Consider the following 23474-nt stretch of genomic DNA (forward strand, 5'->3'; position numbering starts at 1 on the left):
TTTCCATATACTTTGAAATGGTGGTGTAGTTACACATATATATTTATAAGCCCTTGTCAGTTTTTCGGTCAAATTTTGGTTCTGTCCAATATCCCTTGTGGTCCAATATTCCAACTGGATAGCTCTTTTTGAGATTTTCATGGGTTGGGTTGTACTTCATTTTGACCTATTGGATCAAGTGTGGTAGTAAGTGTTTTCAGTTAGCAAGGTTTCATTCTCTTGCGTTTTCTTTTAGGCTGATGATAGTAACAGCCTCTCTTTTGAGCACTTGGCATTATCTTAATGCTAGGTCGCCCAGGTTATATGGCGTACACACAGTTGTAATGTATCTGTGTTGTGCATATTTAGATATAGCTTTGCCATATGCAAATATGACGTATATGTACGTCTGCTCTATTGCTAATTTCGACCGGCTGGTTGTCTCTGAGAACTTTTATAGGATTCGTTCGCAGACCCTCCTCTTGTTGGGTATAACAATGGTATTTAATGCAAAAGTTAAGGAATCTGTGGCTTGATGTCTCTATTTGTTTTTGTTTTGTTTTGTTTTGTGGGGTATTTATAGAGCGCGACGTTCGCTCCGGAGGGAGCATCTTGGCGCTAGGGAGCATCTTGGCGCTATCAGATGAACGAGTTACTTACCTTTGTTAACGCATTATTTGGTAGAGATATAGTCTAGCTTCAGATTCCTTAACACCATGCCCATCCTCCCCACTCTGCGAATGTTTTGTAGTGTAAGAGTCATTTCCTTTTACAACCCTGGTTTATACACCGGCGGTCAGTGTTTCAAGTAGCTATGTGATTCACCGTACCATTTGATCTTTCCATATGGACATTATCTGAGTGTAAGGGTGTTACCCCATTTCAGCACTGGTTTTATACATCACTAAGCGTTCTTTCATGTAGCTGTGTGAATGCATGAACCATTTGGTCTTACCTTGTAGATCTTGACTTGGTATTGCCATACCATTTATTTCTGTTTTCTAATTCTCGTTTCAAAGATACATTGATTTTTTTTTTTGGGGGGGGTTGGGGGCACACTGTTTCCGCAACCAGTTTCTATAGTGATTCTGCATTATGGCACGGACTGTTTCACAGAAGAAAATGTTGTCTGCACGCCTTAGGTGACTTCTAGAACTCTACCGATGTCAGAACTAGATTTGACGTCATCACAAAGTCCTATGACGCGGAGAGGTACTGTTGAAAAATTTCTGGATACAGTCTGACACCTGGGGAGAATTAAAAAGTTAAGGAATCTACAGTTAGACTGTCCCTACCAGATAATGCGTTCCGAAGGTAAGTAACTTGTTGATTGACCCCTTAAGGTTCCTACACCTCTCCTCATTGCAGCAGTGACTTTCATTTTTTACCATCATTAGGCATGGATCATTATTCTATGAGTCTATGTTGTTTTTGTTGGCTCTCAGGAGCTATATTCGAAATGTTCCACTGCCACTGCAACCAAGAGCAGTGTCTCCCTAAAACAAATAGGTGTGGCCACTGTTAGCGTAACAGTCAGAATAAATATTAAAGGCAAAGGGGTTATATACTACGTTTGTATATCATCGAATACTTCCTTTCCTCAGAAGTTATAGATGGTGAATTTAGCCCACATTTTGGCAGAAGTTCAGCTCAACAGGTGATAGTGCTTGATGGATTGTGGAATGTATGTTATCACGTCCTTCAGTTCCCCTTGCTCTGGTTAACCCAGAGAGACCAGAACTACTAACAAAGCACAGCGACATGCATAATTGGTAAACTGATAGTTCTGGTTGTGGCCTTTCTGCAGCTATATGAACTCCGTTGTTATCCTTACTTTGCAGACTGCCTGCTGGGGGTATCCTCCAAAAAGGTGACTGCGCCCGAGACTACCAAAATACTCTGAAGTTAATTAAATAGTTTCTTGTTCCATCCTTAAGGATTCAGAGTAATTTCTAGCTAATAGACCAGTGAGAGCTATCTACATCCAGTCCCCTCTCCCCATAAAAGCTGTAGTTGGGGCCCATGTTCTGCAGCTGCACAACCTGATTTAGGAACCAACCTTCTAGTTGCTATATATCTGGTTATATCACTGTTACACCACATTTAGGACTAACTTAACTGAGGTTAAGGTTGGTTCCTAGTTGGCGCTGGTGAAGCCATTTGATTAGTTTGATTGCTGCTCAACTTTGTTTTGTGACAACCCATCACACTGTAGAATTGAAAGGCGGAATAACCTGAGGCATAACTAGAAGAGACACTGCCTCACCACTTTGACAAATCCATGTCCTGTTGTTCAACATTTTATGCAGTAGGACTCCTCTCAGGTGCAAGAACGAAACCTGTGGCACCAAGAGCTGTGAAAAAAGAAGGTATACCGTCAAACTATTAAGTAAATGAGACCTATAGGAAAATAAATACCTGGGAGTTGTCACAGTCACTGAAAACTGGTTCCACAGGGGAACTTCAATGCTTACCCTTTAAGGGGGATGGTGTTGACTTAAGTAGAGAGCGGAATACTAAATTCCTGGGTATCAGGAGCTACTCTATTCCACAAACTGGGTGTAGCTTAAAGGTATCATCCGGATGTCTAAAAAAACAAATTGAACAGCCATCGACCGTGTCAAAACCAGTAGAAAAATATATACAGAGTCCAAGTTAAATGCCGAATGTTCCACAATGTGCCATTCAACTAGGCCTTCCGGGTTTTTAATCGACATGGAGAAAATTGTGAAGATGTTTCCTCCTTTGCTGTGGCTTTTTTATACTGACTGGGACTGCTGCCTTATCCCCCTTTCCTTTTTCCTGCATGTTATTAGTTACAGTAGTAGAGGAGAGAGGGGCAGAGTCACTCACCAGGGACACCACCATTCTTCTGACGCACTGGTGTATCCAACCACCTTCAGCATCGCATAGAAACTGCCTCCACCCACCTCTGTGCCCACCCCTCTACCACAGTGGGACCTTTAAAAAAGACGGATTGTGAAGCTGTTTTTAATGCCACCTGGGCATTTTTGAGATACAGGCCTGCTTTATTTTGTACTGAGCCATGTTGTAGTCTGTAGTTTTTTGCAGTAGCACTACCTCAAACTGCAGGCAAGACATTGCATGACTAAGAAAGCAAAAAAAACGTATCTCTATCTACTGGGCAGGGAAGAAAGAAAGAAGCGGAGAGAAAATGTTCAGTTTTTAGATTGTTTCCTGTAGTATATATGACTTTTTTAGTGAAATGTTTGTAGTTAAAACCTTTGGACTGATGGGAGATGTAATGTTATTACTTGGCCAATAAATGAGTAAAGGCAAGAAAAAAAAGCATAATCCTTGTCTCCAGTTCTGATATAAAAATGTATATCTGCATTACAAATTGTAATGCTAAACTAAATATGGCTATGCAGATTAAGCAGTGAGTGAAACAATGTAACGTTTTCTGTAGTGCTATTACATATCCAAATGATATTGTCATTGTAAGCTGCTGGTGTATATTGTGTTCCATCCATTGACTGTTATTGATAATATGATCTCTTAAAAATGTGTACATAAAAATATTCACATGTGACAGAGCCATTTGGGACCTTGTATCAGTTCATTCAGTTCATAAATGAAATGTTTTTTTAAAATTTGGACTAATACAGATAACGTTTTGCTCATATTTCCAATTATTGAAGTAAAATGTACTCTCCGTTTTCAGATTCTTGTTTTTGCAGTATTTATTCTAAATCTAGGTTAAATAGTCTACATTCCTCCGTGAAATCCGGTGTATTCTGTATTTGCTTTAAACAATCTACACTATGTTTAATGTATGTTGACATTGTTTTAGCTATAGTTTTATAAAATCACCTAGATATATTAATAATAGCTGTAGTAATTCATTTATTCTCTAAAAGATGAGACATCGCACACACTCAAAATGAAGAGACAAGCATATTACACCATTGCTTGTGAGCTTTGTATATGGAGTGCTTCTTGAGAGGCCCTTGTGCCATATGTAGATGGCTTCTGTGAAAGTGTGGGTGGCTTGACTCTTTCATATGAGATCTTACCTGAGAGCTAATAGAATCCTTTTGTGAGGGTACAGGGCTCAGAGTGCTACAAGAGGTTCAGCCCCTTTTGAAGAGTGTTGGGGTTCTGCGAGAGGCTTGTAATTTCCCATCTCTGCCCCTTTGGTATATCATGTAATAGAGCACCTTCCCAGCTATGTCCAGCGGCCTGAAAATGAATGCCAGAGTCTGATTTCTTTCTATTTGGTTTCCAGTTACAGCTTTCAAGTGGATGAACCAGGTGGGCCAGGACTGGTGAAGCGTTCCAGTCTTGTCAGCCCTGGCCACCCGCCTCCTGCAACCCCCGTGGGATCCCCAACAGGTGCTAGGCCAGGATTCTCCCCACCCCCTGCCCCTCCGCCACCACCTCCCTATGGGGAGAGTCCTTTGCCACCGCCCATGTATGAGTATTCTTCACCCTCTACCCCACCTCCTCCATCTCCCCCTGGTTTCCCCCCTCATCCTTCATTCAATGCCCCGCCTCCTCTTCCACCTCCCACCTCAATGTTGGACTACACTTCCGTGCTCCCACCTCCATCACTGCAACCCCAGAGCGGGGCTCCACCAGCCCCACCTCCACCACCTCCACCTGGACCCCCACCACCACCTCTCCCTCCATCAGCCCCTTCTATAACACCCTCTGCTCCCAAGCCAAAGTCTTCCCTGCCTCCTGTCAGTGATGCACGAAGCGACCTGCTGTCTGCCATCCGTCAAGGTAACGATGTCTTCATTTGCATGCCATCACTTCTGAATCTCTCTATTTCATGGCTGATTTTCTACATTTTGATGGTAGTTTGGATGGATTTGAGATATTTTGTTGGCCACTCTTTCAACCAGATATCCTTTGATGCATGTAATTAATCAGAGGTCTGTGACAGAAAGTCACTTGCCTAATCATCTTCTGTCCAGCTGTGGTCTCACTGTATGGGGGACCCCAGGACTGAATATGGCCAAACCCAGCATGTGAATGCAAGTTTTGCTGAAACAGTCGCAAACATTTTCAGTCCAAAGTACATTGTCTGCAGATCTCATTTATGCCTTTTTGGACATTTTGGCGCGAAAGGCTCTGTCCTTTGTGACTTCCTCATCATCCTCATTCTTTCTCATAAGATTTTTTCTAAATTCATATAAGCCCTTGTACCGCAGCCATGAGTCGGATTACAGAATACACTATGTAAATAAGCTCTGGTCACAACTAGCGAAAACGGCAGCTCGGCTGTTCAATTTTTTGTTATTTATTTTATCTATTGGACTCTGACACTTTTCGGAAGGTGGGCATCATAATCAAGTGGTACTAGAGTCCATTATTCAGAGAAAATGTTTCCTAAGTGCAGAAAAAAGAGGCCTCGAAATACACTATCTTTTGCCTTTTATAATTCTCGTTACTTCATTCAAAACCCTATTCTGCCTATTTGATTTTTTTCATATATCTTTACAGAACATTTTTTTAATTTTTTCTTAGCTTTTTTCTGTGAGTTGAAGTTTCAGTCAATCGTTCGGCACATTTTGAAAAATACCTTTGTGGTGGGATTAAGTCCAGGAACGATTAACTGGTTCTATTCATGGTTTATCCTCCTGAGAGTTGGACTGTAAATGAGCTCCCACAAATTTCCACAATGTCTTATTATTGAGGTTGCAGGATAGAGCAAGAAGGTGCTCACAGGCCAAACTGGGCATCATGAAAAAGTGCTCACAATCTCCTTAAGCAAAAGAGAAGTGGCATGGGTGAACATATATGGTAAGGCAATGCAGTTCTTTTCTATATGTTTGTGTGCCACCTACCCGGACATACTCAGGGGGTCACCCAGAGGAGTAGCTGTATGACCATGATGGTTCACATTCCGTGTAGAGTAGTTCTCAGTTGATCAGTTAAAAAAATCCCTCTGAAAGGTCCCCCGTGTTGAGGACCTTGCTGTCTACATACAGGGTCTTGTTGCTAAAAGATTCAACAGTGACGATACTGAAAAGACACAATCCTACAACTCCAGTTCAATCACTAGAGGCTGCCCCTTAGACCACTACATGTTTAAGGTCCAATAAATCCAATCCTTTATTACTATGGACTAGAGGAACATCCCGTTTAAGTAGATGCAGCTATTCACCTGCAAGACTAAGAATCTTTCTTAGCTCATTGTCGTTTCAAGCAGAGCATAGCCCAGGAATACCACCTGGCAATGAGCATTGAGAAAACTGCAAAGTAGCTACATAAAAAGGTCTGATAGAGTATTCTAGGCACAAAATTCCGTACCTTCGAATATTTCCCCAGACGCAGTACCAATGCAGGCTGATAGATGGCATCATTTGGACACGCGTGCCGTCATCTGTGGCGGAAGGGACCGCTGCGGTGCCTATATAGGTGCTACCCTAGTGCGCTGATGTCAGTTATTTTCTTTCCACACCAGTCATCGCCAATTCGGAGGAGAGCTTTCTTTGACTTTTTGTCAAAGATGTTTTTGAGACTTTGTCTCCTGGCGTGAAGGATGACCACCAAAAAGGCAGGTTTTAATGCATGTGGAGCTTGTCATTCACAGATGTCCCACAAAAAGAAAGGAAAAAGTCAACAAGGTCTTTCACTTCACAACGCAAGACTTCGAAAGGGTTGCTGGACCGTTGGCACTGGAGGCCTACCTCTGTGGTGGAGTCTGTGCCTGGGCCATCTCCACACCTCTTAGAATTTCCAGGAGCCACAGCAGCCCCAGCCAAACTAAACTAGTTTTATAAGGCTGTGCAACTCATTTTTGAACTGCCCGACCTCTCTTGAGTGCCCTGGGACCCCCGTGTGTCTGGGAGCAGCCCCTATTGGCCTTCAGGCGGCAGGTTCATCCTTTGCACAGGTTGGGCCTCAGGGATACATTAACTGATCCGGAGCAGCGCCTGTCGAGTGGCCTTGACTTTCCCCTGTGCCCGCTCTAGTGCCAGCACCACCGATGCCCAGCAGTGGCTCCACCCATTTGTAGGAGAGTGGAATCTGACTAATGGTTGCCCCCAACTTTTTGCCTGGTATTTGAGTGGTTTTTGACTAGTCTGGCTGGGATCCTGCTATCCAGGACCCCAGCCTATCTGCTTTCTCCCTAAAACTGATGTGAGTACCCTAGGTACCAACCAATTGGATGCTGAGGGTGCCCTGCCAGTCCCTTGTAGATGGTACCCTAGGTACCCAGGGCATGGGCCCCTCAGTAGGCCTACCAGGGCTGCAGCACTTATTGTGCCACCCTGGGACAGCCATACAAACTGACACCACCAGACCACTACTGTAGTCTGGGTAAGGTGGTGCTAGCACCCCTTACAGGGATGTAGGTACCCTATATCCCACACCATTACAACACATATACTCTCATAGGTCACCCCTATGGCAGGCCCTGGTAATCCTAGAGGGCTGGGTGCTGAGGTATGTGTGAGGGGGGACCCCTACGTGAGTAGGGCCTCTCTGCAACCTTTGTAAAATCGTTACTGGGTTGTTTGTAGTGTAGCCATACCATATACTCTTAACCGCATTATAAGTAAATCGCGTCATCGCGATAACTTGAGAATGGCTACACAGAACCATATCGTGTTTGGTGTCAAACATGTAGGAATCATACCCCCAGTCCAGCCATGGGCATGAGGGTACGATTCCCCCCTGCTAGAGGGGCGATATGGGAAAAGCGGCAGAATTTAGACACCAATTTAAAAGTGCACATGTACCACAAAATGGCTACTGTCCGCCACCTACACGACTCTGGCTGGCTGTTGCTGGGGAAAACCCCAGCCTCGCCATCTGGACAATAGGGCTCCTGTGGCAGGGAGGTGCCAGCACCTCCCCAGACAGGATATGTGGATTGGAACAGGGTGGGTGCACCAAATGTCCTTTCAGAGTTGCACGTAGGCAGCTGCAGAGACCCAATTCTGCATACACCGCCTGGAACCGGTTCAGGGGCAGCCTGCCCCTCGCCCAGGCGGGAAACACACAAAGAGGAGTTGGTGTAGCCACCCTTTCCCGCCTCTACTCTGATTGGTAGGCTCTATTTGGGACCATCCCCTAATCTTGGGGATATATGGGAATAACGTGGCCCCAGAGCCTTAGATTCGTCCAGAACTTTACAGAACTGACCTTCGACGAGCTGCTGCCCAGCTGACTGAAGAAATCTCCCTTGGGATAAAGGAGTTATCCCCCTGCTTGGCAGGCACCTAAAAGACTGCAAGATACCCGGTTGGAACTTCGCTGCTCTCACGAACTTTGACGCCTTCCATCAACCTTGAGGTTGGTCTACAGAGCATCCCAGAGTCCTGTGAGCGTGCCCAGCAAGCCTGAGCACCGTGGACCACGTGGGTGCTGAGATCCCTGCATACCCCGAGACCCTGGCCACCTCTTGCATAGCACACGACCCCGACCAGTGGGGAAGTTGTGCTTTGGCCCATTTCTGAGCCGACCTTCAAGCAGCATCCGTGCCAAATCTCAGCTCCCTAGTTCGCTCCGGTGGCCCATGGGAGCCCTTTTACGCACTCCATTTTGCTGCCTTCCGCGGTCCCTTGCCTCTCGACTTGTGGGCCCTGGCGGAGGACAATCTTCATTTCCAAGAGTTCCCCTGGTTGCTCCAGGCCTGCTCTGCGCTCCCTCCAAAGGAGAGCACCCTCAGACCTCGTGGGTCTGCACCAGCAGCTGCTTTGTCCGTCTTGCGTGGGTTGCGGTTGCCAAGGCTTAGTGGATCCAATCGGGACACTAACACCGCAGCGACCCTCATCCGACGTGGGACCATCACCCTCCAGAAGCTGGCCTTCCTTGAAGCCTCCCGGAGCCCGTGACTACAGAACCCAGCTGCACCTTCCTCACCTGAAGCACCCGACATCGAAGGACTCCTTGCTGTGAGCCCCCTGGTCACTGTGCCGTGACCCAGACTCTGTCCCCTCTGCTTTCAGGTCCATCTTTACCTTTTCTACATCTTCAATCTTCACGACTTCAACGACGCTTTCAGCTAGCAGCAGTTTGGACTACTTTTCCATTGAAAATCAGCCCGCGACCCGACACGAGAAACGACCTATGCACCCGGATTCCCTGGGGCAGGTAACAGTGGTACTTCGGTACTCCCGTGGTGGTGGGCTCTCCAAAGCCTTAAGTCTCAAGTCTTAAGTTTGTACTACTGCTAGAAGTGTCTTTAAACTTTAAACATTCAACCGCGACATTCTCCATAGGCTAACATTGAGATCCCGATAGCAGCTCTTTGCACTGCACGCGTCTCCCGTGGGTCCCCTTCCTCTTAACTGTGGGTGGATTCTGAAGGGGCAAGCGATCCTGAATGCCCTAGGCATTGCCTGTAGAATTGTCGTGGTTCTTATACCACTATTTTAGTATATGGTTTGGTCCCCCCCTGGGGCCCATTGATTTCTGTGCTATTTATTGTGTTTATAAATGCTTGTTTGGAATGTAACTTTGCCACTAGTCACATAAAGTGTCTGTGGGATTCTGTCTAGAATAAATACATATATTTTATATATATACCTGTGTGGACTACTCTTTCATTTGGTTATTCAAGAGGTTATTATGGTAAAACAATAAGCTTAACACTCCTTCAAGATTTAGCCTGAAGGCTGCTCTCCACAGCTACCACTAGGATAGCTTTCTAAAAGGTTGTCTTTTCCTATCATCAATAAGAGTCGAATTGGACTGGTGCAAGGTGGCCACTTTAACTAGTGACCAGCATATGCCAGGCCAACTTCTCACACCATTCATCATTTCCTACTCCGATATGGAGCCGTATGGCCATATATTAGCCAGTGCCTTATTCCTATGACCGGCCTCAATTGGGTGATGATTGGGAGGAGTCTGCATACATATATGAATACCAGACATTAGAAGATCCTGAGGACAGCTGGTTGGAGGATCTACAAGATGGTGGTGGACTGGGGGCGTGGCTTGCTGCCGACGGGAATGGCCATGCAGTAGCGAAGCTCTGCAGCGCCACTCCCGAATATATCCGGATAAATTGTGCCCCGTGGCCCCAACCCGTGCAATACTAGGGTGTTGGTGGCCCTGAGGCCCCCGCGGACCTGCCGGCGAAGTTTGGAGGCGATCGGAGGTGGGGCGGTCTCCGAGCTCCGCTCTCCGGGTCCTGGTGTGCTGCCGCGTGGCTGATCGCCTCGACCTGCCTGGTCATGACAGCTACGAGAGGCCGCGGCTGCGGCCTATGAGTGTGAGGGGCGGAGGGGCCTGAGACGCGGCGTCTGGGCCCTCTCGGGGGCTGATCTTGGGGTGCCCTACAACTGGCCCGATATTTTGGCGTTCCCGGAGGAGGTGAGGGCTGAGGACCGGCGCTACACCGAAGGCCGCTTGTGGAGCGACGGGCCAGAGGGTGAGACCGCCGTGAGTCCCGCGCAGGGCATGAGCGATCGTAGAGCCCGGATTCAAGCCTGCAGTGAGGGGGACCAAAGGACTTTATATGCCCGTTGTAGGAGAGTGGCATCGACTGCATAGTTGCCCCCAACTTTTTGCTGATGTTTTGACTGTTTTTATGACCTTAGCCAGGCTGTGGCCCTGCTATCCAGGACCCCAGCCTATCTGCTTCCTCTGGTAAACTATGTGAGTACCCTAGGTACCAACCAATTGGATGCTGGGCATGCCCTACCAGTCCCTTGTAGATGGTACCCTAAGTACCCAGGGCATGGGTCCCCCAGTAGGCCTACCAGGGCTGCAGCACTTATTGTGCCACCCTGGGACAGCCACCCAAACTGACACCACCAGGCCACTACTGTAGCCTGGGTAAGGTGGTGCTAGCACCCCTTACAGGGATGTAGGTACCCTATGTCCCATACCATTACAACACATATACTCTCATAGGTCACCCCTATGGCAGGCCCTGGTAATCCTACAGGGCTGGGTGCTGAGGTATGTGTGAGGGGGGACCCCTACGTGAGTAGGACCCCTCTGCAACCTTCGTAAAATCATTACTGGGTTGTTTGTAGTGTAGCCATACCATATACTCTTAACCGCATTATAAGTTATTGCGTCATCGCTGTAACTTGGGAATGGCTACACAGAACCATATCGTGTTTGGTGTCAAACATGAAGGAATCATACCCCCAGTCCAGCCATGGGCATGGGGGCACGATTCCCCCTTGCTAGGAGGGTGATATGGGAAAAGCGGTAGAATTTAGACACCAATTTAAAAGTGCACATGTACCACAAAATGGCTACTGTCCGCCACCTACACGACTCTGGCTGGCTGTTGCTGGGGAAAACCCCAGCCTCGCCAGCTGGACAATAGGGCTCCTGTGGCAGGGAGGTGCCTGCACCTCCCCAGACAGGATAATGTGGATTGGAACAGGGTGGGTGCACCAAATGTCCATTCAGAGTTGCACGTAGGCAGCTGCAGAGCCTCAATTCTGCATACACCGCCTGGATCCGGTTCAGGGGCATCCTGCCCCTCGCCCAGGCGGGAAACACACAAAGGGGAGTGGGTGTAGCCACCCTTTCCCGCCTCTACTCTGATTGGTAGGCTCTATTTTGGACCATCCCCTAATCTTGGGGATATATGGGAATAACTTTGCCCCAGAGCCTCAGATTCGTCCAGAACTTTACAGAACTGACCTTCGACGAGCTGCTGCCCAGCTGACTGAAGAAATCTCCCTTGGGATAAAGGAGTTATCCCCCTGCTTGGCAGGCACCTAAAAGACTACAAGATACCCGGTTGGAACTTCGTTGCTCTCACGACCTTCGACGCCTTCCAGCAACCTCGAGGTGGGTCTCCAGTGCATCCCAGCGTCCTGTGAGCGTGCCCAGCAAGTCTGAGCACCCTGGACCACGTGGGTGTCGAGATCCCCGCATACCCCGAGACACCGGCCACCTCTTGTCCAGCACACGACCCCGACCAGAGGGGAAGGTGTGCTTTGGCCCATTTCTGAGCCAACCATCTAGCAGCATTTGTGCCGAACCTCAGCTCCCTGGCCCGCTCCGGTGGCCCGTGGGAGCCCTTTTACGCACTCCATTTTGCTGCCTTCCGCGGTCCCTTGTCTCTCGACTTGTGGGCCCTGACAGAGGACAATCTTCTTTTCCAAGAGTTCCCCTGGTTGCTCCAGGCCTGCTCTACGCTCCCTGCAAAGGAGAGCACCCTCAGACCTCATGGGTCTGCACCAGCAGCTGCTTTGTTCATCTTGCGTGGGTTGCGGTTGCCAATGCTTAGTGGATCCAATCGGGACACTAACACCGCAGCGACCCTCAGCCGACGTGGGACAGTCGCCCTCCAGAAGCTGGCCTTCCTTGAAGCCTCCCGGAGCCCGTGACTGCAGAGCCCAGCTGTACCATCTACACCTGAAGCACCCGACTTCCACGAGCTCCTTGCTGTGAGCTCCCTGGTCACTTTGCTGTGACCCAGACTCTGTCCCCTCTGCTTTCAGGTTCATCTTTATCCTCTCTTCAACTTTAATCTTCACGACTTCAACGACGCTTTCAGCTAGCAGCAGTTTGGACTACTTTTCCATAGAAAATCAGCCCGCGACCCGACACCAGAATCGACCTATGCACCCGGCTTCCCTGGGGCAGGTAACAGTGGTACTTCGGTACTCCAGTGGTGGTGGGCTCTCCAAAGCCTTAAGTCTCAAGCCTTAACTTTGTACTGTTGTTAGAAGTGTCCTTAAACCTTAATTATTCAACCGCGACATTCTCCATAGGCTAACATTGCGATCCCGATAGCAGCTTCTCGCACTGCACACGCCTCCCGTGGGTCCCCTTCCTCTTAACTGTGGGTGGATTCTGAAGGGGCAAGCGATCCTGAATGCCCTAGGCATTGCCTGTAGAATTGTCGTGGTTCTTATACCACTATTTTAGTATATGGTTTGGTCCCCCCCTGGGGCCCAATGATTTCTGTGCTATTTATTGTGTTTAGAAATGCTTGTCTGAATTGTAACTTTGCCACTAGCCACATAAAGTGACTGTGGGATTCTGTCTAGAATAAATACATATATTTTATATATATACCTGTGTGGGCTACTCTTTCATTTGGTTATTCAAGAGGTTATTATGGTAAAACAATAAGCTTAACACTCCTTCAAGACTTAGCCTGAAGGCTGCTCTCCACAGCTACCACTAGGATAGCTTTCTTTAAAGGTTGTCTTAAACCTATCATCAATAGGAGTCGAATTGGACTGGTGCAAGGTGTCCCTATAACTAGGAACAGCATATGCCAGGCCAACTTCTCACATTGGTGGCAGCGGTGGGATTCAAGCTTGCCATTGTTTTACCAGATAACAAATTGAATTTCTAAAGTGAAAGCCACTTGGTACCAAAGGTACATATAAATTCAAGCTAGAATACAATAAGTTCTACTGAACTTAGAGTTGTGTGTAGAGGGTTTAGCACACCTTGACTACAACTCAAGAGAGGGTTCAGTAGGCCACACTTAGTGTAGGTAGATACATCACTACACTAAACATGTCCTCAGGTGCAGGTGCCACTAAGGCTATGGAAGGACCCCAGAGGGTCCCAGTAGATAAGTATGATAATTTCTCCTTTGCAGAGCTCAGGGAAATGTGCACCCTTAGAAAACTGAAGACAAACAAAGGTGCCAACACACAACGTCTCAGGGAAATCCTGCTCATAGCAGACTTTATGGAGTCCATAGGGTCCAGAGGTACAGACAGAGTGGGTGGGCATCCATCAGAAGAGGACACTCCCAGAGTGGACTCTGATGATGACCAGGAAGAGGATGAAAGTCCTGACCTGGAAGAAACAGACCACTCACAACATGGAGGTGATGGCTCAAGAAGCACTCCCTCCACCCTTAAAAGGAGAGTGGTGGATCCAAGAAGGAACAGATCCCCCTCAGTGGGATCCAACCATTCTCAGAGATCCAAAGGGTCCTCTGCCTCTTCTCAGAGAAGAGAATCCTCTCATGAGAGGAAATGCAGACTGATCAAATTTGAGCAGGCTAAGCTTGAGCTTAAAAGAGAACAGTTAGCATTGGACAGGGAAGCCCTGGAGCTTCAGAAAGCTTCAAGAAAGTGGGGTCTAGAGATCCCTGGTGGCAGTAAGGAAACCCCTAGAGTTAGAGAGAAAGTCCCTGACAATAGGAACCTCCACAAGATTGTGCCCCCCTATCAGAATGGGGATGATATCCACAAATGGATATCTGCTCTTGAAAGGGCCTGTAGAGTACAGAGGGTCCCAGTAGAGCAGTGGGCAGCAATCCTGTGGCTCTCCTTTTCAGATAAAGGAAGAGACAAGCTCCTCTCTGTAAGAGAAGAGGATGCTGATGACTATTATATCTTGAAAGATGCTTTAATCGATGGGTTTGGCTTAACCACTGATCAATACAGACTTAAGTTCAGAGACACCCAGAAAGCACAAAATCAGGATTGGGTAGACTTTGTGGATTGTGCAACCAAGGCACTGGAAGGTTGGTTAACTGGCAGCAAAGTAGATGATTATACAGGATTATACAATCTCATAATGAGGGAGCAGATCCTTAACAATTGTCAGAACCAGCTCTTACATCAGCACCTGGTTGACTCTGATCTGACCTCTCCCCAAGAATTGGGAAAGAAGGCAGACAAATGGGTCAGAACCAGGATTAAGCAAAAGGTCCAGCCCTTGGGAGGTGCAACTAAAAAAGAAGATGCCAAAAACTCTGACAAGGGTGGGGAAAAGGGAAAAGACCAGCAGTCTTCAACAAGTCCCCAAAAAGCAGCATCTGAGAATACCAAGAATAGCAAACCCAAACAACCAAGGAAGCCATGGTGTAAGTACTGTAAACAGACTACCCATTGGACTTCAGACTGTAATAAGGCCAAAGACTCCAAAAGCACCACACCTGCCCCTAAGGCTCCTGTCCCCCCTAGTACAGTTATAGGTGTTGGTGCACAGAACAAGGGCATAGTAGGGTTGACCCTCGGATCTGGAGAGGACTCTGGCCTAGTCAGAACTCCTACTCAGGCTGTTCTAGTTTGTGATGGGGACTTGTCCCTGTTTGTGAGCCCCAGTGGTCTGGGCAAATACAGACAACAGCCCACCATAAATGGAAGGGAGTCACTAGCTTACAGGGATACAGGGGCTAGTGTCACTATGGTGACTAAGGACCTTGTAGACCCTAACCAGATCATACTTGGAGAGATATACCAAGTGACCAATGCTAGCAACGTTAGTACAGACCATGCTCTAGCTGTTGTGAACTTCTCCTGGGGAGGGGTAACTGGCCTCAAGAAAGTTGTGGTGAGTGCAGACCTACCTGTTGAATGTTTACTAGGGAATGATTTGGAGACCTCAGCATGGGCTGAGGTGGAGCTAAGTACCCATGCAGCAATGTTGGGTATATCAGCAGAAGTATTTGCCCTGACAAGGTCAAAAGCCAAGCTGACAGGAACTGAACAGGCCTTGGATCCTGGAAAAATGGACCAAGGGCCTTCCAAGAGGAGGAGTAGCAGGGGTAAGGCCGGGCCTTCCCCCCAGGATCAGTCTGTAGAGACTCTTTTAGCAGAAGAGGATCTAGCTCCTGAAGAAGGAACTGCCCCAGAGGAACTGGAACCTGATCAGGTTGAGTTCTTGGGGGCAGGGGGACCTTCTAGGGCAGACTTGAGCCTGGAGCAGCAGAGCTGCCCCACTCTTGAACCCCTCAGACAGCAAGCTGCTGCTGAGGCTGCAGGGGATGCCAGTGGGACCCATAAGATTTATTGGGATGAAGGGCTCCTTTACTCTGAGGGTCGAGACCCCAAGCCTGGCGCAGCCAGGAGGTTGGTCATACCTCAGAAGTTTAGGGGCTTCCTGCTCACACTGGCCCATGATATCCCCTTAGCAGGACACCTGGGCCAAAATAAGACTTGGGACAGAATTGTCCCACACTTTCATTGGCCCCACATGAGTGAAGACTGTAAGAGCTTTTGCAGCTCTTGCACTACCTGCCAGGCAAGTGGCAAGGCAGGTAAATCCACAAAGGCCCCCCTGATACGATTGCCTGTGGTGGGGGTGCCCTTTGAGCGGGTGGGGATTGACATCGTTGGTCCCCTGGACCCACCAACAGCATCTGGGCACAGGTTCATTTTAGTGGTAGTGGATCATGCCACTAGATACCCAGAAGCTATTCCCCTTAGGACCATCACAGCTCCTGTGGTGGCAAGGGCCCTCCTTGGAGTCTTCTCCAGGGTGGGATTTCCTAAGGAGGTATTGTCTGACAGAGGTACAAACTTTATGAGTAGTTACCTGAAGGCAATGTGGAAGGAGTGTGGTGTCAACTACAAGTTCACCACCCCTTACCATCCTCAATGCAATGGTCTTGTTGAAAGGTTCAACAAGACCTTAAAGGGTATGATTAAAGGACTACCAGAAAAGCTTAGGCGAAAATGGGATGTTCTTCTGCCCTGCCTTCTCTTTGCATACAGAGAGGTGCCACAGAAGGGGGTTGGCTACAGCCCTTTTGAACTTCTGTTTGGCCATCCTGTCAGAGGGCCACTTTGTTTAGTGAAGGAGGGATGGGAGCATCCTCTCAAACCCCCTAAACAGGACATAGTGGACTACGTACTTGGTCTCCGCTCCCGGATGGCTGAGTATATGAAGAAGGCAACTAAAAACCTGGAGGCAAGTCAGGAATTACAGAAAGCCTGGCATGACCAAAAGGCTGTCCTGGTGGTGTACCAGCCAGGGCAGAAGGTGTGGGTGTTGGAGCCAGTGGCCCCAGCAGCTCTCCAAGATAAGTGGAGTGGACCCCATACCATTTTGGAGAAAAAGGGAGAGGTTACCTACCTGGTAGACCTTGGCACTCCCAGAAGTCCCCACAGGGTACTTCAAGTGAATAGATTGAAAGCATATGTGGACAGGGCTGACATGGGCTTGCTCATGGCAACAGATGAGGGGCAGGAGGAAGAGAGTGACCCTCTCCCAGACCTGCTCTCTCAGAACCCTGACGATGGGTCAGTTGATGGAGTAGCCTTGGCATGCAGCCTCACTGACCAGCTTCAAGCAGACTGTAGACAGGTTCTACAAGCTTACAGACATATGTTTTCTCTGACTCCTAGTCAGACCACCTGGTGCACTCACGAAGTGGACACTGGGGACAGTCTGCCTGTCAAGAATAAGATCTACAGGCAACCTGACCATGTCAGGGACTGCATAAGGACTGAAGTCCAAAAGATGTTGGAGTTGGGAGTAATTGAGCCCTCAGATAGCCCTTGGGCTAGCCCAGTAGTCCTGGTACCAAAACCTCACACCCAGGGTGGTAAGAGAGAGATGAGGTTCTGTGTCGACTACAGGGGTCTCAATGCAGTCACTAAGACTGATGCTCATCCAATTCCCAGAGCAGATGAGCTTATAGATAGGTTGGCCTCAGCCAAATATCTGAGCACATTTGATCTGACAGCTGGCTACTGGCAGATAAGGTTAGCTGAGTCTGCAAAAGCCAAAACTGCATTTTCTACCCCTAGTGGGCATTATCAATTTATTGTGATGCCCTTTGGTTTGAAAAATGCACCTGCCACTTTTTAAAGGTTGGTGAACCAAGTCCTCTCAGGCCTGGAAGACTTTAGTGCAGCATATCTGGATGATATTGCTGTCTTTAGCTCCACCTGGGAAGATCACCTGATCCACCTGAGGAAAGTTCTAGAAGCCCTGCAAAAAGCTGGGCTCACTATCAAGGCTACTAAGTGCCAGATAGGGCAGAGTCAGGTTGTATACCTGGGACACCTTGTAGGTGGAGGCCAGGTTCAACCTTTACAGAGCAAAATCCAGACCATCATGGACTGGGTTGCTCCAACCACCCAGACTCAGGTTCGAGCTTTCTTGGGCCTGACTGGTTATTATAGGAGATTTGTAAAGGGATATGGATCCATAGTGACCCCCTTGAATGATCTCACCTCCAAGAGGATGCCCAAAAAGGTTCAGTGGACTGTCAGCTGTCAGAAAGCTTTTGATGACCTTAAACAGGCAATGTGCTCTGCTCCAGTGCTCCAAAGCCCCAACTACTCCAAAGAATTCATAGTTCAAACTGATGCTTCAGAGGTGGGGGTAGGTGCTGTGTTATCACAACTGAATGAGGAGGGCCAGGATCAACCAGTAGCTTTTATTAGCAGAAGGTTGACCCCCAGGGAGAAACGTTGGTCAGCCATAGAGAGGGAGGCCTTTGCTGTGGTCTGGGCCCTGAAGAAGCTGAGGCCATACTTGTTTGGCACTCACTTCATTGTTCAGACAGACCATAAGCCCCTCCTATGGCTAAAACAGATGAAGGGTGAAAACCCCAAACTACTCAGGTGGTCCATTTCCCTACAGGGGATGGACTATACAGTGGAACATAGACCTGGGAGCAACCATGCCAATGCAGATGGCCTCTCCAGATATTTCCACTTAGAACATGAAGACTCAACTGGTCAAGGTTAGTTTAATGTCCCTGCGTTTGGGGGGGGGGTTGTGTAGGAGAGTGGCATCGACTGCTAGTTGCCCCCAACTTTTTGCTGATGTTTTGACTGTTTTTATGACCTTAGCCAGGCTGTGGCCCTGCTATCCAGGACCCCAGCCTATCTGCTTCCTCTGGTAAACTATGTGAGTACCCTAGGTACCAACCAATTGGATGCTGGGCATGCCCTACCAGTCCCTTGTAGATGGTACCCTAAGTACCCAGGGCATGGGTCCCCCAGTAGGCCTACCAGGGCTGAAGCACTTATTGTGCCACCCTGGGACAGCCACCCAAACTGACACCACCAGGCCACTACTGTAGCCTGGGTAAGGTGGTGCTAGCACCCCTTACAGGGATGTAGGTACCCTATGTCCCATACCATTACAACACATATACTCTCATAGGTCACCCCTATGGCAGGCCCTGGTAATCCTACAGGGCTGGGTGCTGAGGTATGTGTGAGGGGGGACCCCTACGTGAGTAGGACCCCTCTGCAACCTTCGTAAAATCATTACTGGGTTGTTTGTAGTGTAGCCATACCATATACTCTTAACCGCATTATAAGTTATTGCGTCATCGCTGTAACTTGGGAATGGCTACACAGAACCATATCGTGTTTGGTGTCAAACATGAAGGAATCATACCCCCAGTCCAGCCATGGGCATGGGGGCACGATTCCCCCTTGCTAGGAGGGTGATATGGGAAAAGCGGTAGAGAGGTGTGGCTCACTGGTTAGAGGCGGCTGACCCGTAAGCAGAGATTCGGCCAGGGACCAGGGTTCAATTCCCGATGCGGCAGGGTTCTGGACCAGGGTCAAAAATGGACTCGTTAATTCTCGCCTCGGTACCTACTCTAACCAGGAACACACTCGGCAACGCTGGGCATTAAGCTTGCCTCATCTCTACAACGGCCCCCCACAGACGCCGGGGATGCCTGGTTTCACCTTGGAGACACCCAGAAAGGGACCATCTCACAGGGAAAGCCAGGACGGGTTCCCCAGCCGTCTTCAGCGCCGGGACACCTCCTTGTGAGGTAGCTGTTCGCGCTCTACAAAATGCTGTATTATTATTATTATTATTAATTTAGACACCAATTTAAAAGTGCACATGTACCACAAAATGGCTACTGTCCGCCACCTACACGACTCTGGCTGGCTGTTGCTGGGGAAAACCCCAGCCTCGCCAGCTGGACAATAGGGCTCCTGTGGCAGGGAGGTGCCTGCACCTCCCCAGACAGGATAATGTGGATTGGAACAGGGTGGGTGCACCAAATGTCCATTCAGAGTTGCACGTAGGCAGCTGCAGAGCCTCAATTCTGCATACACCGCCTGGAACCGGTTCAGGGGCATCCTGCCCCTCGCCCAGGCGGGAAACACACAAAGGGGAGTGGGTGTAGCCACCCTTTCCCGCCTCTACTCTGATTGGTAGGCTCTATTTTGGACCATCCCCTAATCTTGGGGATATATGGGAATAACTTTGCCCCAGAGCCTCAGATTCGTCCAGAACTTTACAGAACTGACCTTCGACGAGCTGCTGCCCAGCTGACTGAAGAAATCTCCCTTGGGATAAAGGAGTTATCCCCCTGCTTGGCAGGCACCTAAAAGACTACAAGATACCCGGTTGGAACTTCGTTGCTCTCACGACCTTCGACGCCTTCCAGCAACCTCGAGGTGGGTCTCCAGTGCATCCCAGCGTCCTGTGAGCGTGCCCAGCAAGTCTGAGCACCCTGGACCACGTGGGTGTCGAGATCCCCGCATACCCCGAGACACCGGCCACCTCTTGTCCAGCACACGACCCCGACCAGTGGGGAAGGTGTGCTTTGGCCCATTTCTGAGCCAACCATCTAGCAGCATTTGTGCCGACCCTCAGCTCCCTGGCTCGCTCCGGTGGCCCGTGGGAGCCCTTTTACGCACTCCATTTTGCTGCCTTCCGCGGTCCCTTGTCTCTCGACTTGTGGGCCCTGACGGAGGACAATCTTCTTTTCCAAGAGTTCCCCTGGTTGCACCAGGCCTGCTCTACGCTCCCTGCAAAGGAGAGCACCCTCAGACCTCGTGGGTCTGCACCAGCAGCTGCTTTGTTCATCTTGCGTGGGTTGCGGTTGCCAATGCTTAGTGGATCCAATCGGGACACTAACACCGCAGCGACCCTCAGCCGACGTGGGACAGTCGCCCTCCAGAAGCTGGCCTTCCTTGAAGCCTCCCGGAGCCCGTGACTGCAGAGCCCATCTGTACCATCTACACCTGAAGCACCCGACTTCCACGAGCTCCTTGCTGTGAGCTCCCTGGTCACTTTGCTGTGACCCAGACTCTGTCCCCTCTGCTTTCAGGTTCATCTTTATCCTCTCTTCAACTTTAATCTTCACGACTTCAACGACGCTTTCAGCTAGCAGCAGTTTGGACTACTTTTCCATAGAAAATCAGCCCGCGACCCGACACCAGAATCGACCTATGCACCCGGCTTCCCTGGGGCAGGTAACAGTGGTACTTCGGTACTCCAGTGGTGGTGGGCTCTCCAAAGCCTTAAGTCTCAAGCCTTAACTTTGTACTGTTGTTAGAAGTGTCCTTAAACCTTAATTATTCAACCGCGACATTCTCCATAGGCTAACATTGCGATCCCGATAGCAGCTTCTCGCACTGCACACGCCTCCCGTGGGTCCCCTTCCTCTTAACTGTGGGTGGATTCTGAAGGGGCAAGCGATCCTGAATGCCCTAGGCATTGCCTGTAGAATTGTCGTGGTTCTTATACCACTATTTTAGTATATGGTTTGGTCCCCCCCTGGGGCCCATTGATTTCTGTGCTATTTATTGTGTTTAGAAATGCTTGTCTGAATTGTAACTTTGCCACTAGCCACATAAAGTGACTGTGGGATTCTGTCTAGAATAATTACATATATTTTATATATATACCTGTGTGGGCTACTCTTTCATTTGGTTATTCAAGAGGTTATTATGGTAAAACAATAAGCTTAACACTCCTTCAAGACTTAGCCTGAAGGCTGCTCTCCACAGCTACCACTAGGATAGCTTTCTTTAAAGGTTGTCTTAAACCTATCATCAATAGGAGTCGAATTGGACTGGTGCAAGGTGTCCCTATAACTAGGAACAGCATATGCCAGGCCAACTTCTCACACCCGTCAGCTCCATGCCCCGGTGTGGTGTGAATATTGCACAGTGAGGTGTGAGGCCTGGGCGAGACGCCCTCAACACTAGACTGTGGTGCAGTGGATTCCGGCGAAGATAGAGGCCTCACTGCGGGCATAGTGGTGAGAGGGGCGGCGACGGAGTATTGGAGCTTGAGGCGGTGGTGGCAAGGAAGTGGGCGCCTCCAGAGCTGGTGGAGTGAGAGTTGCTGCGAGTGGAGAGCCGTACCGGAGGTCCGACCAAAGCACGGGAGGTACCGGGCAGTGGGCCCAGCGGGTGTTCCCGGGCCAGACTGCTGCAGCTGCAAAATCCGGATCTGCGAAGCTGGCAGTGGTGTTGACCCCCCCGGACTTTGTAGCCTGCGAGGAGTGCAGGAGGATCGCTTGCTGGGGGTGCCACGGCTCTACCTGAGTGTGTGTGACGGGTCTTGCCAGTGGCGTTCCAATATTCCCTGACTGATACTGCTCGGGCCCGGGCCGTCTGGTGGGACCATACGACGACCGGTTCGGGACTGGCAGGATACCGCCAGGCCAAGCGGACGGAACCCGGAGCTGCCATCTGAGCGGCGTTACTGAGCGCCGGAGAGCGGAGGCCCCTGGCGGGGTTCGGTGTGGATTGCGACCGGCCTTCTCCGTGTTCACCGGGGGAGCCCCGACCGCGGGTGGTGTGCGCAGGTGACGGGGGCACAGTCAGCGAAAACCGACAGGCCGGGTGGAGGCTTCCACCGCAGGCGGCGGGGAATAGCGGCTGGGCCCTCTAGCTGGTGCGTGCCCACCTCGAGGTAGCCATGCCACCTGGGCGGACCGGCAAACCAACGACACAGGCTAAGCTGGAGAAGTTTTCCTGGCACCAACAGCCGAGCGGCGGCGGGGCTGAGATGCCGGTCTCGGACGGTAGGCCTGGCCCATCGAATAAGGACCTGCTGGATGCCATAACGGCTGTCAAGACGTCCCTTGAGCAGCGCATAGACACCGTGGCCACTGACGTAGGTCTGATTCGAGAGGATGTATGAAAGATCGCCGACCAGGTGGGGACAGTAGAAACGATAACCAAGGAACTGTCAAGCGACACCGACCGCCTCAAACAAGAGGTCAGTGACCTGCGCGCCTCCCACGAAGGGCTTGCCCGACAGCTGGATGACTACGAAGGTAGAATGCGACGGAACAATGTGCACATTATTGGTGTTCCGGAACGGGCGGAGGGGCAGGCGGTCGACCTCTATGTGGAAGACTTGATCCTCAAGCACCTGCAGCCGCGAGGACTCTCCAAGTGTTTTACTATTGAGAGGGCCCTTCGGGTGCCGGGGGGGTCGCCCACGGCCCGGGGCCCCTCCTAGACCTATCTTGGCCAGAGTATTCAACTTCCGGGACCGGGATGTAATCCTTCAAACGGCGAGGGCGGCACCGCCTGTTGCCGTGGAGAATAGTAACATCACGTTCTTTCCGGACTTTACCTTGCGAGTCCAGAAACAACGAAGGAGCTTCCTTGAAGTAAAGAAGGCTCTCCGCGAGAACGATGTCAAATATGCCATGTTGTTCCCGGCCAAGCTCCGGGTGGAGGCTGAGGGCAAATCCTGGTTCTTCCTGAGGCCGGAGGATGCATGGGACTGGCTGGAGGGGTGGCGCACCGTAGACAGTCAGAGAAAGAAGAAACCCTCGGCAGCAGACTCGGCCGCGGACTGGCGCCAGCAGAGGCACTCCCCTTCGTGCTCTGACTCTGGGGCCTTGGGCCCGGTGGAGGAACATTGACTATAGACGCTGGTAAGCTGGACTGGGATCCTGCAGGATGGCTCGGAGCTCCTACATTGGCTGTTTGGTGGGCGGAGTGCTATCCTTGGGGTGGCGGGTGGCCCTGTATAGATGCTAATGTGGTTGGACTGGAGCTGCTCCCCTGATTTGTCGGCCGGCGGGCCCTTCGTGGTCGTCGCCCGGGGGGTGCGAGCCGCTCCTCCCGATGCGCCGCTGGACTGCTGGGTGGCGG

The 23474-nt window shown here is 49.9% G+C and overlaps 1 pseudogene; it reads left to right on the forward strand.

Moving 5' to 3' along the window:
- The window catches only part of LOC146789923 (uncharacterized), a 154966-nt pseudogene extending 131724 nt beyond the window's left edge, over positions 1 to 23242 (forward strand).
- The last annotated feature ends 232 nt before the right edge of the window (positions 23243 to 23474 follow it).

The sequence above is a fragment of the Triturus cristatus genome, chromosome 10 (assembly GCF_964204655.1).
Source record: "Triturus cristatus chromosome 10, aTriCri1.1, whole genome shotgun sequence".
In the NCBI taxonomy this organism is placed as follows: Eukaryota; Metazoa; Chordata; class Amphibia; order Caudata; family Salamandridae; genus Triturus; species Triturus cristatus.